The following is a 17477-nucleotide window of genomic DNA, read 5'->3' as shown; positions in this document are numbered from 1 at the left end:
ATTCGTTGATTGTCGGAAAAACAACCAACTATAGCCAAGTCCTCGACTCGACTGAAATTGAATATAGGGTTGTTGCTACTAAAACATTTTGGGTGTTTAATCTTTTGCAAGAACTTCAAGTCCCTCTTTCTTGTACTCTTCAATTTTTTTCCGATAATCTTGGGGCCACATATTGTTTTCAACAGCTTGTTATGCATAGAAATATGAAGCACCTCGTAACCGATCTTCACTTTATCCAAGATCGCATTGATTGGAAAACTTTCAATGTCAATTAACCTTACCCAAACTTGCCTTTGTTCATTAACTTTCCAATTTAGGTGTTATTCCACAACCCCTAAACTTAGGGAGGCATATTAAGGATAGAGCTTGACCAAGTCTTCCTTTGTTCTTTTATCTCTTTTTAAAATTTGGATTTATTTTTTTTTTAAATTTTATTATCTTTTGTTGTTATTTGAATAACTTATCTTATCTTAGTTAGCTTTCTTTTCTTTTTTTGATAAAATATCTTAGTTAGCTTTCTACATGCATAAATAGGGCCTATTATTAATTAAATTTTTATTCCTTCCTTTTATCCTTTACAAAACCTTATAATTTTAAGAATTTGTATGTAATTACGAATGAAAATGAGGTTAAAAAAGGTTTTAAAATATCATTTGAGGCTCAATTACCTAACCTGTAACCCAAGTATCAATGCACAGGTTGTGGGTATCGATACATTAGTTAAATTTTAAAAAATAAGCTTTGATGGTTTGAAGTAATGATACTCCAAGGGGTTGTGTTGATACTTGAGCACATGTATCAGTGTTAGGGGAACCATGTATTGATGCTTGACATCGAGTATCGATACTAGGGTTAGATATCGGTACTTGCCTCTCCTTTTTTTGAAAGCTTTGCTATTAACTTCGAAAGTATTAACACTTTAAGACTATGTATTAATACCCAACCTAAGAGGTATTGATTCCTAAGCTTGAGGTTCCAATACTTACACCTAAAAATGCAATTTTCAATTATTAACACATTCTAACACCTTTTTGTTACCTATAGATTCCTAAGCTTGAGGTTTCAATACTTATACCTGAAAATGCAATTTTCAATTATTAACACATTCCAACACCTTTTGTTACGTATACCATACGTACAAAACATGCTATAACACTTGAACCCTCAAATTTAACATATTAAAACAAAGGCAAAAGCACATTTACAAAATACCAAGAAACAATTGTTATGCAAAATGACTCGTTAAATAAAATTTGAATTAATATAGCTCAAATTATAATGACCCAGTTTTGGGTAGTAACAAAAAATACGGTTTCGAAACATCATTTTTGTAAACCCGGTTTATTGCTGCCTTGGCCTAATCCTGACATCGTCCCTCCTGGACTGCTCTCTCACCAAACTACCTGAAACATAAATGTAACACTTTTAAGTTCAGAAGAACTTGGTGAGAATTAAAATAGAACACTGTGGTAGATACTTTTCTAATATCAAGTGAACATTTTTGCACCAACTACCATTCTTAACTTCTTACTTCTGTTTCGGCTAATACTTTCACAATTTCAGGCTTACACTTACTCGCCAACTATCATACTCTTAGCGCACTAGTTCTCTCGTAACTTCTTGACTGTCTTAAGGTCTTTCCAGACATTTCATTAATCTCTTCTTTCTCTTGAAACCATGAACATGCTTTTCAAATATATATGCCTTCTGAGCCCACTTCGTACAAACCATCTCTTCACACAAACACTTATTTCAGGACGTTTGTTCACAAATACAAATCGTCGACGGATACTTATGCAAAATTTAATATCATCAGTATACTACTCAATCATTTTCTTGTTTGATACCCTACAAGCTTACACTAATAATGAACTATACAGATCATTTAGATGAATCTACTCAGGATAACAATAACTTAGACTCCTTGTGATTTCAGAAGAAGACATGATACAACTCAAATATGGCGGAGACCAAATACTCAAACTTTACCTCTATATAACACAGACAACTCATTTTGACAGATTTTTATGTCTTTAATATCAATGAATACACCCAATTTCAAAATCAAAGATTACCGTGGCAGATATTATTGTACATACAAGTGCTTTAAAACTTATTCGATTATATCACATATTTAATTCAACAAACCAACTTCGAATGTATCGTAACTCTATCATAGCAATATCTATTATAGAAAACACATAATTTATCCAAAACTCACCAAAAGAACGGATAATCAATATTCTACCATACAAACTTAGCAAAGTACACCACGAGGGCCAAAGAAATATTCCACGAAGGCAACATATAGAATACGCCACAAAGGCAACATACAACATCACGTATTTATTGTCTTGACGGACTTTCACAGGAGGTGCTATGTGTTTCTCCCTCATGGACTTATGCATAAATTCATGTATCGTGATCTGTTATATCGATATACACATTATTGAAGGCTACACCATGAACATTCATACAATCATATCTTGCCATGGGTCTTAACCACATGGACTTACCCAATTTTATATATCGTGATCTGCTAGTCCAATCTTCATTTTACTGGATGCTAGACTATGAGTGTTTTCATATCATACGATGCCATGGGTTTCAACCTCATGGTCTTTTTCTTATTTTCATATCGTGATCTACTAGTCTAGTTAGCTATATAAATGCACTACCAGAGGTATCACAAAGGGACATTTACTAAACATTTACTTACCCAAATTAGTTTGCGTTCCTGACTGATTCATACTTTTTATATCAAACTTAATTGCACAATTATCGTCTAACATTCTATTCAAACCGAACCTTGTAATATCATCACAACACACATATCATCTTTACTATGCTCAAACATTTACCAATTATTAGTAACATGAATTTTATATATACTTCTACTTGAATAGTACACATGTAAAAGTCAGAATACAAATTCACCTAATACTCACCCACTGTAGCTCAAAGCTCTAGATCCAGACATTCTTCTCCAACTAGCAGCAACAACTACTCAAGAACATAAATCCACTATCACAACCTCCATGCATTCAAATTACTTAACATCTAAACCGTATATAACCCTCATGCATGGTTTCGTATTGACAACTTATTGTTCATTTACCTCTTACAGACTTACTCTTTAAAAACTCAACATGCAGAGTAGTGATACTTACGCAGAGATGGAATGATCATTGGTTTACCCAAGAACTTTAGCTTCCAACTTGAGGAAGAAGAAATACAATTAGATTTGAGAAGAAGAAAGAATCATAATGTAATATCGTAGAAATAATCCCCTTTTTTAAAAACCTTCTCATACGTATATATATCACCCCATCCCTTTTAGTGGAACTTAACAAGTGTCATTTAGATTCAGAAGTTGTCCTTTTTAATAGCCTACAATTTTCGAGAGAAACATAAATGAGAATTTTGCATAAGGGATATTAAATCAGTCAAACTAGTAGTTGATTCCTAACCAGATTACTTTACAACCCAACTAGCATTGTACTCCGTCAACAAGGCATATTATACATTTGGCAGTATCTCATACCATGACTATCTTTTTGCCTAGCGTCCCATTTTCTCTTTAAATAGCAGAATAATCTGAATTAAAATATTTTCTTACTTACACGACAGTTACAATACACAATTCTTATTTGCCAAAAGAAACAATTGGGCAGATTATACTTCGCCAAAAAAATTATTTCACTAGAACATGCCTAAATCTTGGATTCGCCGGACTTGGGGTGTGACAAAAAAATCAAAGTCCGCTACGACAGGTTTAAGAGAAATTACTTGCACAAGTAGGGAGTTATTTGTATTTAGGTATTTCTATTTAAACCCATGTAAGATGGGCTCTATTTTAAAGTAATGCAGAGACTCAATAATGTTCAGATTTTTTGTTACTTTAATTGCTGCGGTGAGGCAATTGGAGAAAGCACACATTTACTGCATATTTGTTTCCGTTAACAAGTTATGTATATACTTGGATTGGGTTAAAAACAAACAATTAGTTGTCTGAAGAACTTTAATCCCCCCCCCCAAAAAAAAGACTTACATCGGGTGCCAATTAACTTCTTTTTTTTCATGACAATAACTCAATTAGAACTATATATAGATTACTTTTAAAATAAATTTGTAATTTTTTAAAATATAAAATATTAAAATAAGAACAGATGATTCACGGTAGCATGGGTGGTAATTGATTATGTTACTAATTTTGGAAAAATAATAAATTTGTTAAATTTCGTAAATTCCGATGTATGTATTTTATTGGTGAAACGCTAGAAAGAAGGCTTGAACCTCCGACCTTGTGGTTAACCAGCCACACGCTCTAACCAACTGAGCTATTTCAGCACTTACTATCTCAATCATAGCGTAACCTATTGATTATGTCTTCTTATTTTATAATTCTCAACCCGCTTAAATTCAACAACGCCGGTTAAAGACCATATAAATTATTGCAATAATTAGTATATGTTTGCTAGCAATGTTTTTGAATTTTTTATATTATATTACTAAATTATTTTTTACATATATTAATTTCATCTTAATATTTAATTTACGATTATCATTTTAGATTAATTGTCACTTAACTAGTGCTGCAACTATATGTCAATTAAAAAATTATTTGTCAATTAAAAGTAAATTGAGCTTTATAAACATTCTAACATTTTCAAGTAGAACTTAAAATAAGCTACTGAAAAAATCATTTTTCGTATTATTTATTAGGTTCCCTTGTTAACGTTAATAAGGCACTAGAATGTGATGGAAAATCAATTTAATTGAACATGAAGTTGTTTGTGATATTTATATTTTATTTTTATTCACTTTTTACTATTTTAATTTTTAAATATCATGGAACTAAAATTCAAGCTTTGATGTTTAGTGATGTTGTTTAATGATGTTTAATGAAGTTTTTGAGAACTACATATAAAAGTGTTTTTGATAAATTAAATCTAACTAAATTCATGCTATTTTTATTTAAATGAATATAGATATATTATTTTATTATGATTTTAATAAGAGAATATTGTATTTCTTGATATGGAAATGAAGAAAACGAGAAGAGAAGTGAAAACTTGGTGACAAAGGTAAGGAGGCAGTAGAAGAGTGAGGGAAGAATAAAGTAGTTTGTCCAAATATTGGTTACAAGTATTTTAAGAATTTTACTTTATTTATTTTAATCTAAGTATAATTGCGTTAAAATGGTTAATTTATATGTATATATGTTGATGTTGTACATAAAAATTATCAATGAGCAGTGAAGATGTGAATTGAATTTTAATTATAGAATGAATAGACTTGATATATTGAAATGATAGTAAGAAAAGATTAAAATGATATATTGTGAAATAGAATATGTAATGCTTTAGTGAATGGATGAAAAGTGAAATTGTAGTGAAGTTATAAAGTGTATTGAATAATTAATATGGTAAGGACTAAATTCTAAATAGTGTAAACTTTGAATTGTTTGTATTTGCTTGTGTGAATACAATGGATTCAAATGTATTAAAAGCTCATATAGACAAGATGAGAACTAGTAGGACATAAATAGCATGCAATTAGAAAATTTTATGCGCACAAATGAAAGTGGCACTTTGGTGCAAATAAAAGTGACACTTCGATGCACTACAGTGATTATTCCGTATATCCTATATGCTATATTGAGTCTATAGCTGGGCTATATAAATATTAATGCTAACTATTTTATTAAAGAGTTTGAAAGTGAACTATGAATTGATTGTTTGAGAATCCACTATAGGTATTCTCTATTTAATGTTATATATGGTAGTATTAGGTTACAAATATATATTCAATGATTAAAATGTTAAAGTAAAGTTTAATTCTTATTATACTTACTAAGTTGTCACAAGCTTAACGCGTTATTTTTCCAACGTGTAGGTAAAGGCTAGACTTGAAACTCTAAGGTGAATATTAACCTCTACTCATCTGATCACTTCGCAAGCTTGGAAGAAAATACGGTTTGTCATTTTTGTAATAGTTATGACCAAGGATTTAATCTGGAGGGTGGCGGTGGCTCCGCCCCCCTAAAATTATAAAACTGAATATTTATTATTTAGCCCCTTAATATTTGAAAACTTTGGCTCTCTTAAATTGTTGTTTTGCCCCCATTTCCAACTTTGAACATTAAAAAAAATCTTTCTTTTTTCTTTTTTACTTTTTTCCACATAATATTTTTTAACTTTTTAACTTTAAATATTTATATAATACATTACAACTTTATTTTTTAGATGATAGTTGTTCACTTTTTAATAAACATTGAATGCGAATTTAGGTTAAAATTCAATTTGTTAACTAGTGAAAAAGAAGTTTCTTTTCCTATTACCATTAACAACTACTGTAATCAACGTTTGTCCTTCAAACGCGGCATCAAGTTCATCTTCTAAGGTTTTTTTTTCATCTTTTTACAATTTCAAATTTTTTTTATTATGTTTTAAATTTTATAGTTTAATTTTATTTTATAGTTATTAATTTTTTTTTATCTTTTAAGATATTGTAGTTATGAAGTCGAAAATAATTGATTCGGTTTTTTAAAAAGAAAACTACAGAAACAACAGAATCACCTTCAGAAGTGTCACAAATTGAGGTACCACCTTCATCATTTGCTCCTTTAAACTCTGATGCTCATCCTTCTAAAATTCCTAGAGTTGAAGATGAGGCACTTGATTTGTCTAACTTAGAACGTGAACCTGGGTTACGTAAGCAAATATATGAGTATCCAGTTAATATGAGTGATGAAATTAGAAGAGCTTATATCAAGGCTGGACCATATCAACTTATTCTTTCAGAATATCCTGCTTCCAATTCAAAAAAGCATCCTCGTTATTTTCAATCATCATGGTTTAAACAATTTTCCTGGTTAGAATATTCACCTACTAAAGATGCAGTATTTTGTTTGCCTTGTTTTCTTTTTAATAGCAATCCAAGTAGTCGTTTTGGATCAATTGCATTTACTCATAGTGGCTTTAGTAATTGGAAAAAGGTACACGATGGATGCAATTGTGCTTTTTTGACACATATGGGAAAAGATCTGAATTCACTACATAACAATGCACAACGAGCTTATGTAGATTTAATGAATTAAGCTCAACATATTGAAGTATCACTTGATAGACAGACAATACAGCAAATTGCAACTAATCATCTATTTCTGAAAACTAGTATAGATGTTGTTCAATGGTTGACATTTCAAGGGTGTGCTTTTAGAGGCCATGATGAAAGCTCGGGATAAAAAAAATCGTGGGAAATTTCTTGAATTGTTATCACTATTAACATCGTATGATGAAAAAGTTGAATATGTTTTGAAAAGTGCTCTACAAAATGCTAGTTATACTTTTTCAACAATACAAAAGGAGATATTGCAAATTTATGCCAGTAAAGTTCGTAATGTAATTTGTGAAGAAATTGGTGACAGAAAGTTCAACATTATTGTGGATGAAGCGAGAGACAAGTCAAAAAAAGAGCAAATGGTAATTATTTTGAGATTTGTTGATAAACAAGGATAGGTAAAAGAACGGTTTTTTCATATAGTCCATGTTAAAGACACTGCATCATTGACATTGAAGAATGTGATTTTTAATGTTCTCTTGCAACATAGTTTTGACATACAAAATATCCGAGGTCAAGGTTATAAAGGAACAAGCAATATGCATGGGGAATGTAACGGTTTGCAAGCTTTGATTTTGAATGGTTGTCAATATGCTTATTATGTTCACTGTTTTGCTCATCGTCTTTAATTAGCATTGGTTGCAGCAACTAGAGAAATGGTTGAAGTGCATCAATTCTTTAAAGACTTGTTTGATATTGTTAATATTGCTTCGGCTTCTTCCAAATGGCACGATGAATTACAAAAAGCCCAAGCAGCTGAAATAACTCGCTTGGTATCCATCAATGAGTTAGCAATTGGAACAGGAATGAATCAGATTGGCACTCTACAACATCCTGGTAAGACTCGATGGAGTTCCCATTTAAATTCAGTTACTAGTTTACTGAAGATGTAAAATGCTACTAGCACAACTCTTGAAAATCTAAAAAATACCACTTCTAACTATTCTCAGCGAGAAGATGCTCATAACGCATATAATAGATTGAGATCTTTTGAGTTTATTTTTATTTTGCATATGATGAAGGAAGTTTTAGAGATTATTGAAAACCTTTTTCAAGCTTTGCAACGTCGTTCTCAAGATATATTAAATGTCATGAGTTTAGTTTTGACAACGAAAGATTTAATTCAAAAGTTGAGAGATGATGGATGAAATGAATTGCTGAAAAATGTGATATCTTTTTGTGAAACTTGGGAGTTGGATTTTTCAGATATGAATGCTCAATACATTGTGGGTCGTAGCCGCAAAAAAAAGGAAGATGTTACAGTGGAGCATCATTATATAGTGGATATATTTTTTGATACAATAGATACTCAGTTGCAAGAATTGAAGAGCAGGTTTAACGAACATGTTTTCGAGCTTCTCACTCTTACTACAGCTTTAGATCCCAAGGAGTTTTTCAAGTTATTTGATATTAATAAAATTTGCAATCTTGTAAACAAGTTCTATCCAGAAGATTTTTCTCAACAAGAGAAAGAACCTCTCCCATATGAGTTGAAGCATTATGAACTTGATGTATATAAGCATCTTAATTTGAGAAAAATAAAGAACGTCTCCCATATGAGTTGAAGTATTATGAACTTCATGTATGTAAACATCCTAATTTGAGAAAAATATCAACACTTTCTGAACTTTGTAGAAGCTTAGTTGAGAGTGGAAAATCAGTCATGTACCAACTCATCGACAGTTTGATTCGTCTTATATTGACTCTTCTAGTTTCAACAGCATCCTCAGAACATGCTTTTTCTGCTATGAAGATTGTGAATACTCAACTTAGTAGTAAGATGGAAGATGATTTTTTAAGAAGTTCTCTTGTTGTGTACATTGAGTTGAGAAAGAAATTGAGGATAAATTTGATATAAATGAAATAATTAATGATTTTAGTGAGGCCAAGGATCGAAGAGTGTAATTCAAATAAATTTTAAGATTTATTTCTAGTTTATTTTTATTTATGAAATTATTTTTCTTTAATTAATTTTTATTTTTAAATTTATTATTTTTCATTATCTCAACCCCCTCTTGAAATTTCCTGGCTTCGCCCCTGGTTATAACTTGTACATAGGTTAAGTCAAGTATATGAAAGTAAAACTCTTGTAAACACAGTTGTAAAATTCTGATCATTTTGTTAATCTTATAAACTTAATTATATTTAATTAAATAGTATGTTCAATTATATGATATTTAAGATTGAAAATACATATATGAGAATGGTATGTTGATTGAATTGGTTGAAATATGATGATGAGTATTATTTAGGGTGTTAAGAAATAAAGCATAGAAATTTCATAAAAATAGAATGCACGTCGTGATGACGGACTTATCACATCAAGACGAGATTAAGTCAGTAAGTGATGCTGTGCCATAGAGCCCACGACTTTGCGACATTAGTCTAATTATTTGAAAACATTGCAAATAGGTCCTTGATCGACTGTAGACTATTGAATGAGTTATCGTATGCTCGTATAGATGTAACACCCCAAACTCGGCCTAGACGTTATGACCAGATCCGACGTGCCACATCGAAACGTAAAAAACATTTATCCATTCTTAGTCCAGGAAATCGTACTTGATGTTCAAAGGGCTAATTCATTAAGGGTTAAAGTGAATGGAAGCTGTGCACCAGGTAGGAAACCGAAAAAGAGGAGGTGAGTCCATCGGACTGCTTAAATACCAAACTCTTTTGAATCCAATCCTAGACATGCACACTGCCATTGCCACACTCTAACATCGTGTATTTCTTTAGGTTACCATTGTAATTATGTTCATTTTAAAATAAAACATATTTAATTTTGGAAAACGTTATCATAGTAGAAGCCTTGTTTGAGATCGTGTTACTTTGATATCAATTTATGTTTTTGAAAAAGAACCCTAGATCTAGCCCATTTTGATAGTTAATGTAAATTAAGTTCATCATAATAAAATATAAATCAAAACCATAAAATAATTGAGCGGCCTTATTACATTTGAAAAACCCAAAACCATAAATGAAAATAAAAGGAGTCCAGTTCATCAGAAAGAAACCGAATTTGCAGACTCGCGTGGCCACTCCGAATCTTTCACAGCTCCAAGCCCACTATGGTTGGAGATTACCTGCATGGATAAAAATAGGGGATGAGTTTGGGGAAACTCAGTGTGTAAAATGAACCCAACCATAGCCCATATCGACTCAAACCAAAAAACAGAATAAATTGGCCTTAGCCCAGAACAGATTACAGAATTAAGCTCGTAGGCCCATAACAGATCAGATCAGATATTTCATGTATATGCAGAACCCAACCCATAACCAACCACATACACCCCCTTACCAACCTTTGACCATGTGGGGAGACTACTCGACCCACCCAACCGCTACACGCCTCAGAAATATGCAGCATGGCTGCCAGAACAGATAATGTGACAGAGTCACCAGATACAGATAATCGTGGCAGAGCCACCAGAACAGATATATGTGGCAGAGCCACCAGATCAGATAATTTGTGGCATAGCCACCAGGATGCTTCCTCCATAATATAACCCATGTCCCCATGCAACAAATACACAATCATGGCATACATCATACAGAATCAGGTCATCATGCTTTTTAGTCAAAAATAACCCTAAGGGTATAATGGTCAATTTACATCTAGGGGTATAATGGTAATTTTGCATGCATAAGGGTATTTCAGTAATTATTACCTATGGCTAGGGTTTCATGCTTGTTTTAGCATTCACCAAGTATTCAGAAACACTTACCTCGTCTTTTAACCAAAGTGGGCTTATGGGCCCATTAGCCCAGTTTAGGCCCATTAGCCCAGTTTAGGCCCATTAAGCCCAAAACGTCATAATGCACAAAATATCGTATCCTACAGTCTTAACACTTGAATTTACCAAATACATTAATGAGTCTTTTTTACAAGCATTTGCACACTCGTAAGCCCCCAAAATACCGGCTTTTCGGTATTTTGGCTTTTCGACTTTTACCGATCTAGTCTATGAGAGGGTGTCAGTTACACACCTGATTTGTGACGATACACTGACGAGATCCACACACGAACTGCCTACAAATAGATTACTAACACGTTAATCTAACTACTAAAACGAACTATAACTAACCCCTTACCACATTCGGCCCAAAGCACTTTGGCACTAGCGAACCTACCTTTGCCGAAACTAGCGATTGTGTTTAGATTCAGTCGTTTCCCCTTGTCCAAGCCTCTGATCAGCAGCCTCTGAATCGCACTATCATCATAATAAATAATTGTCACAACCCCTTAGAGCCTTAAAGCCCAATCGACAGCCTCCCTAAGCCTTTAGGGATTTCGGCTTTTCTAAATCCCGAAATAAAGAATAGATTCGAAAACTTACCACCAGTTTTTTCAGCCAACGATTTCCCTTAAGCTCTTATTTGATCCCGATGTAGATCTAACCCTCAAATCCTAGTAGAATTCGATCCTTTAATGATCTAATAATTCGGCTATGCCCCTAAAATATGGGGTTTTCGGCTTTTAGTACAGTGAAGAAGAGATGAGGGTTTTTGTAGTGGTTTTGTCGACAAAGGTTTGGGGCTCAGAGAAAGAAAGACTTGATCACAAAGGATGAAGAAAGACAAAAAGAAATCAATAGGTTTGCTAGGAGAATTCGGCACAGACAATATGAACCTTCGAGTTTTTGGCTTTTGTGATATTCGGCTGTAAGGCTTAAAAATAAAAAGAATAAGGAAGTGGTGAAGAATAAAGTGGTAGAAGAATTTAGCTATGGAGAAAGAAGAGGAGAAGGTAGGTGGAGATAAAAATAAAGAAAAGAGGAGAAGGAAGGATGGTCAGAGAATCGGCACAACACACCCAAATGCCGAAATTCTTACTGCTACAATACCTAGCCGAATTTCTCATGCTAAAGTCCCTTGGCCGGCCACCTCTTGCTCCTTGATCAGCTCCTAGATTTCCTCCTTTATCTTTATCCTTACTCAATCCCCTTTTCATCTTAAACTCTCACTAACAGAGTTCCCCCTTGAGTTCCATCACCTCCCCTTTTTGTGCACAAAAAATAAACACCTTATTTGCTTGTCCTGCGGCTCGAACTTGGGCTCTTCTTACACTTCTACATGCCACTTTTATAGCCTTCCCAGTGGCGCCATATGCCACTTTTCCACTTGCTTCCTTACGTCTTATTTTACCCAAATAATATTTAAGACCCCAGTTAACCAGAATCCCCTTTTCCCTTATGGATCAAAATTAATTAAACCCTAGACTTAATCTTAAACTTGGGCCTTCTAGAGGCCCACTAACATAATTAAACATATGCCAAACAGTCAAAACACAGAAATTCTAAAATTCACCAAAATTTACAGAAGTCCCGAAAATTGGGGCATTACAATAGAGTTCAGACATGAGTTTAAATTTTGCTATAATAGAAGTTGATTCTAACAACCTAACTAATATGATGAATTGATTTGTAATTTATTTTTTTTATTCAAATGTAAAATCCCAGTGCCTTGACTCGACGATCTAGTCAGGTATAAGGCTGTTCTTGTGGGGCCTTGCCCATAGAGATAATCCATTATCTTAACACCTCGTACAACAAGTGATTTTAAGTACTAACACTCACCAAGTAATACCCCTTACCCTTCTTGGCATCTGGTACGGATAAGAGATGTTGTCACACTCGATTTCTTTTAAAACCCAAAAATTTGGAACAAATTGGGGGTTAAACTGAAAGAAAACATAAGTTGGCGGCCTCTATTGGAAAATCAGGAAAAGTTAGTAACTAAAATTGTACAGGGTTGATGTCCAAGTTTGGTTCGGTTAGAATAGAACCAATAGTTTTCTTAGTGAGAGACAAAATGATTATCAACGAATAGTTCTTAAGGGGTTGATAGCTGAGTGAAAAGAGCTATAAACAACTGGGAAAATGACTTCCTAGGGAGAATTATTTTCCCTTCTATTTCATTTTTCTCTCTTCATCTTTTTCCTTGGTTACTCCGAAGAAGAGATAATTATGGGAAGCTTTGCATGGAGCAGTGAGCATGAGTTTTGAGTTTTAAGTAGGGAAAGTAGAGTATCCAACAAGCTAGGGTTCTGCAAGTTTCTAGAAAACTGAGGCTTGAGTTAAACATGTTGAGTTTAACCCATTATTTGGTTGACATGCTTAGCTGCCTAGAGAATGGAAGCTTTGGCGGTTGGAAAAGCTAAGCTGATAAGATGAAAAAGCATTAAGTGAGTTTCTGTACCTAGTCTTGAAATGCCAAGTATGCATGAATTAAATATGATTCCATGGTAGTTCACCCGTGAAATGCATGTATTGCATGTTTATAATAATGGAACATGTAAGGGAATCATCGTCGGGTTAGACGAAGTTAGGATTGGGAATAAATAGAGATTCTGTTAGAAACCGCCATACGATATTACTGAGTGCACCCGTGATGTGTGAAGCTCTAGGCTTTATGAAAGGGACATTGTGGTGTTAGGATAATGAATGGAGGAATGGGTGGAGAAATAGGGAAAAAGGAAAATGGAATTTCGTTAAAATTCTGCCATCCAAGATTGTATAAGGGGTGATTCTGTTAGATACCGCCATACGATGTTACTGAGTACACCCATGATGTGCGAAGCTCTAGGCCTTATAAAGGGGACATTGTGGTGTTCAAGCATCAATGTTAGGATGACGAATGGAGGAATGGGTGGAGAAATAGGGAAAAAGGAAAATGAAATTTCGTTAAGATTCTGCCATCCGAGATTGTTGGGAGCAAACTGTGATATGCAAAGCTCCGGGCCTTACGAATGGGACACTTTGGTGTTTGAGTATCAAGGTGAAAATAGTATGAGATGATATTGATGGTATTTAGGTTCCATAGGGTATCACCGTGATGACGGTCAACAGGCTCTATGGAGTGACACTGCAACGACGATAAAGTCCTTCGATGCAATACCTCTAAGAGGATTAAGGTCTAAGACCATAGTTGGACTATGGCAACCAATATAGTCTGCCAGAATAGTAAACACGTGGTAGTCCGCCGAGATAGTAAACATGGGGTGCCTCTAAGAGGTACTTGGAAGGATAAACTAAGTGAAAAATGTGTCTGTCAAGCCTATTCCTCTTTAAAGGGGATTGTATTTCGAAGTACTCACCAAAAGGCTAAATCTGTAGGGAACCATCTTATAAGAGAATCCTAAGCTCAAACAGTTACGTGGATGACAGTCTATTAGGTACGGTAGGCCTAAGCAGTTCCTAATAGACGAACATGTCTCACTTATGAGCATGGTATCTTGTATAAAGCAGATTATAAGGAAGTAATCCAACAATTGTTCGTTCCGAATGGGACTTAATCCGCTAAAGTGGTGGGGAATCTCAATAGTTGCCCCAAAAGATGGGATGACAGCAAGTCCTTCGAGACTAGGTTAAGAGAATGAGTCCGCCATGGATTGAACAGGTTTGGAATAACCGCCAAGAGGAAATACCCAAGGGTCATTAGAAGGGTAGATCGCATGACTACCTTATACGGGCATAGTGGAAAAAAATATTTCCACACTAGGAATAAATGGAAAGAAGAATACAAGTAAAGGAAGGTCAGAGTCTGTAGAAATGGTGTGACATCCAAGGAATCTGTCAAGACTAATCATGGATTGATGGGATTGCCCAGGGATAATTCACTTAATGATCTATCCGCAAGGAGATAGGATTGGGAATAAATCAGAGTCCGCTACGAAGGGTTTAAGAGAAATTACTCGCACAAGTAAGGAGTTATTTGTATTTAGTTCTTTCTATTTAAACCCATGTAGGATGGGCTCTATTTTCGGGTAATGTAGAGACTCACTAAGTTCATCTGAACTTACAAGAGTTTGACCTATGGTTGCAAGACTCTCGTATTAAGGAGCGAGGAGAGACTACACCAGCTTGAGTTATTTCAAAGATTTAATGTTGGTACGATGTCATGCACATAAAAGGGAGTACTATGAGAGGTTTCACCTTGGAGTATATTATGTTGTAATTATGTAATTCCTCTAGTGTTCGAAGTTGAGACAAGTGAACTTTATTTTAAAAATTTTGTCTCTGTTGTAAGTTTTCTTTTAAACAACTTTATATGTACTTCTAAAAAAACTTCATTAGATTTTTTGAATTTCTTGTAATCAGACCCTAATTTTAATGTATTAATAGTTATTAAATTAAATATTAAATTTAAATTTAATGTAAAAGCATTAGTTTTAATTTTTCAAATCCACTTAAAAACTAATTTTAACATTTTATATTTAAAATATATTTTAAATTCATAATAAAAATTTAATTTAAAGGTAAAATAAATTTGTTATTCTAAAAAATATATTTAAAATTTGAGAATAAATTCTCTCTATTTTTGGTAGAATAACAATCTCTCGAAAGTTCTCTAAATAGCTCTACCGGTTTTCTTCAATCTATCCTCCTCGTCATCATCCTCTTTCTTGATCTTCTTCTTCAATCTATCATCCTTGTCGCCATCTTCAATCAAAATTGGTTCTTGAATTTTAGCACAACATCATTAAACATCAAAACTTGAATTTTAGTTCCATGATAATTAAAAATTAAAATAGTAAAAGTGAATAAAAATAAAATATAAATATCACAAAACAACCTCATGTTCGATTAAATTAATTTTTCATCACATTCTAGTGCCTTGTTAACGTTAACAAGTGAACCTAATAAATAATACCAAAAATGATTTTGTTTTCCTAGCTTATTTTAAATTCTAATTGAAAGTATTAGAATGTTTATAAAGCTCAATTTATTTTTAATTGGCATATAAGCGTAACACTAGCTAAATGACAATTAATCTAAAATGATAATTGTAAATTAAATATTAAGATAAAATTAATATATAAAATAATTCAGTAATATAATATAAAAATTCAAAAAACATTGCTAGCAAACATGTACTAATTAATACAATTACTATTGTTATTAAATAATTTAAACTTACCGGCGTTGTTGAATTAAAATGGGTGCAGGAATTATAGAAAAAGAAGAGCGAATTAATAGTTTACGCTATGAAAAACATTGCAAGCTGCTGGAATAGCTCAGTTGGTTAGAGCGTGTGGCTGTTAACCACAAGGTCGGAGGTTCAAGCCCTCCTTCTAGCGTTTTTCACATATTTTTATGGTTTAATTTGAAACCCAACTCGACCCAATATCAAAACTGACCCAACCCAATACTAGAGGAAAACAAAACATTAACAATATTTTACCAATAAAATATACATACATCGGAATTTACGAAATTTAACAAATTTATTATTTTTCCAAAATTAGTAACATTAACAATTACCACCCATGCTACTGTGAATCATTTGTTCTTATTTTAATATTTTATATTTTAAAAATTACAAATTTATTTTAAAAGTTATTTTTGATTTAAAAGATAACCTATATTTCTCTTCTCTTTATAATTCTTTACCGTCAAATCTTCTCACTTTGAAGTTTTATATTTTATATATATATACATATATATGTAATTGAATTGTTGTCATGAAAAAATAGTTAATTGGCACCTGATTATGTGTAAATTTTTTTTTTTAGAATTAACGTTTTGTTAACTAAAACAAACATGTAAGATAGTAAATGTGTGCTCTCTCCCATTGCCTTACGGTAGCAATTAAAATTTTCTCAATTTATTTATTATTCTACAGAAACTCACTGGAAAGCAATCAAATGAATCCTCTTATACTTGAAAAACACTATAAATTATAGCCTATGAATCAATTGTCAATTTTCACAAATAAAAGTAAAAAAAAATTCAAAAATATATAAAGTGAGAGAAAATGAGGGAAAGTTGTTTCTAAACCCTCCAAATTTTCTCTTTGCATTATTTGTATAGAAATATCCAATATCCAAACTTTAAAAAATATGAAAAAAATATTAAGCAAAATTACTGGTTCTTTGTTTTTTTACCTATTCTGTTTCTTAACATGGTTTTTCCTTAAAAGAGAAGAAAAAAGAGAATATAATTTGTTTTTGCAATTTGGGTTTTGAAAAAAAATAAATGAATTGAAAATTTGAATTGATTTAAAAAATAAATTTTGTTGTATATTTTGTGTTTTTTCTTTAAAAAATAGCATTAGAGTCGATTTCACAAGCCTCTATAATATTAGTTTAGGATGTTCTTTAGAGGCATAGAACTTGACTTAAAGATATTACTAATTTGGTTTCAAGAAACATTGAGGAATCGTATAATGATTTAACCTTTTTTTTGTTTTTAGTTTGTTATTAAATTTTATTGAATGATAATTTTTTTTTGTACATATCAGTTCTTCAACAGCATTGTTTGGTGTCTCTATTATCCATGGTTAAAACCATACACGCAAAATAAATTACAATCATATTCAAAACCTTGCATATACTTAAGTTTTTCCTT

At 32.6% G+C, this 17477-nt stretch overlaps 1 non-coding gene across 1 annotated transcript; it reads left to right on the top strand.

Annotated features, from left to right (window-relative positions):
* The first annotated feature begins 16133 nt into the window (after positions 1-16133).
* On the top strand, positions 16134-16207 carry TRNAN-GUU (transfer RNA asparagine (anticodon GUU)). Its single transcript has one exon. It is a non-coding gene; the product is annotated as a tRNA-Asn (tRNA).
* The last annotated feature ends 1270 nt before the right edge of the window (positions 16208-17477 follow it).

Source organism: Gossypium arboreum, chromosome 10 (genome assembly GCF_025698485.1).
Source record: "Gossypium arboreum isolate Shixiya-1 chromosome 10, ASM2569848v2, whole genome shotgun sequence".
NCBI lineage: Eukaryota > Viridiplantae > Streptophyta > Magnoliopsida > Malvales > Malvaceae > Gossypium > Gossypium arboreum.
This window is presented reverse-complemented; position numbering and strand designations above follow the sequence as displayed.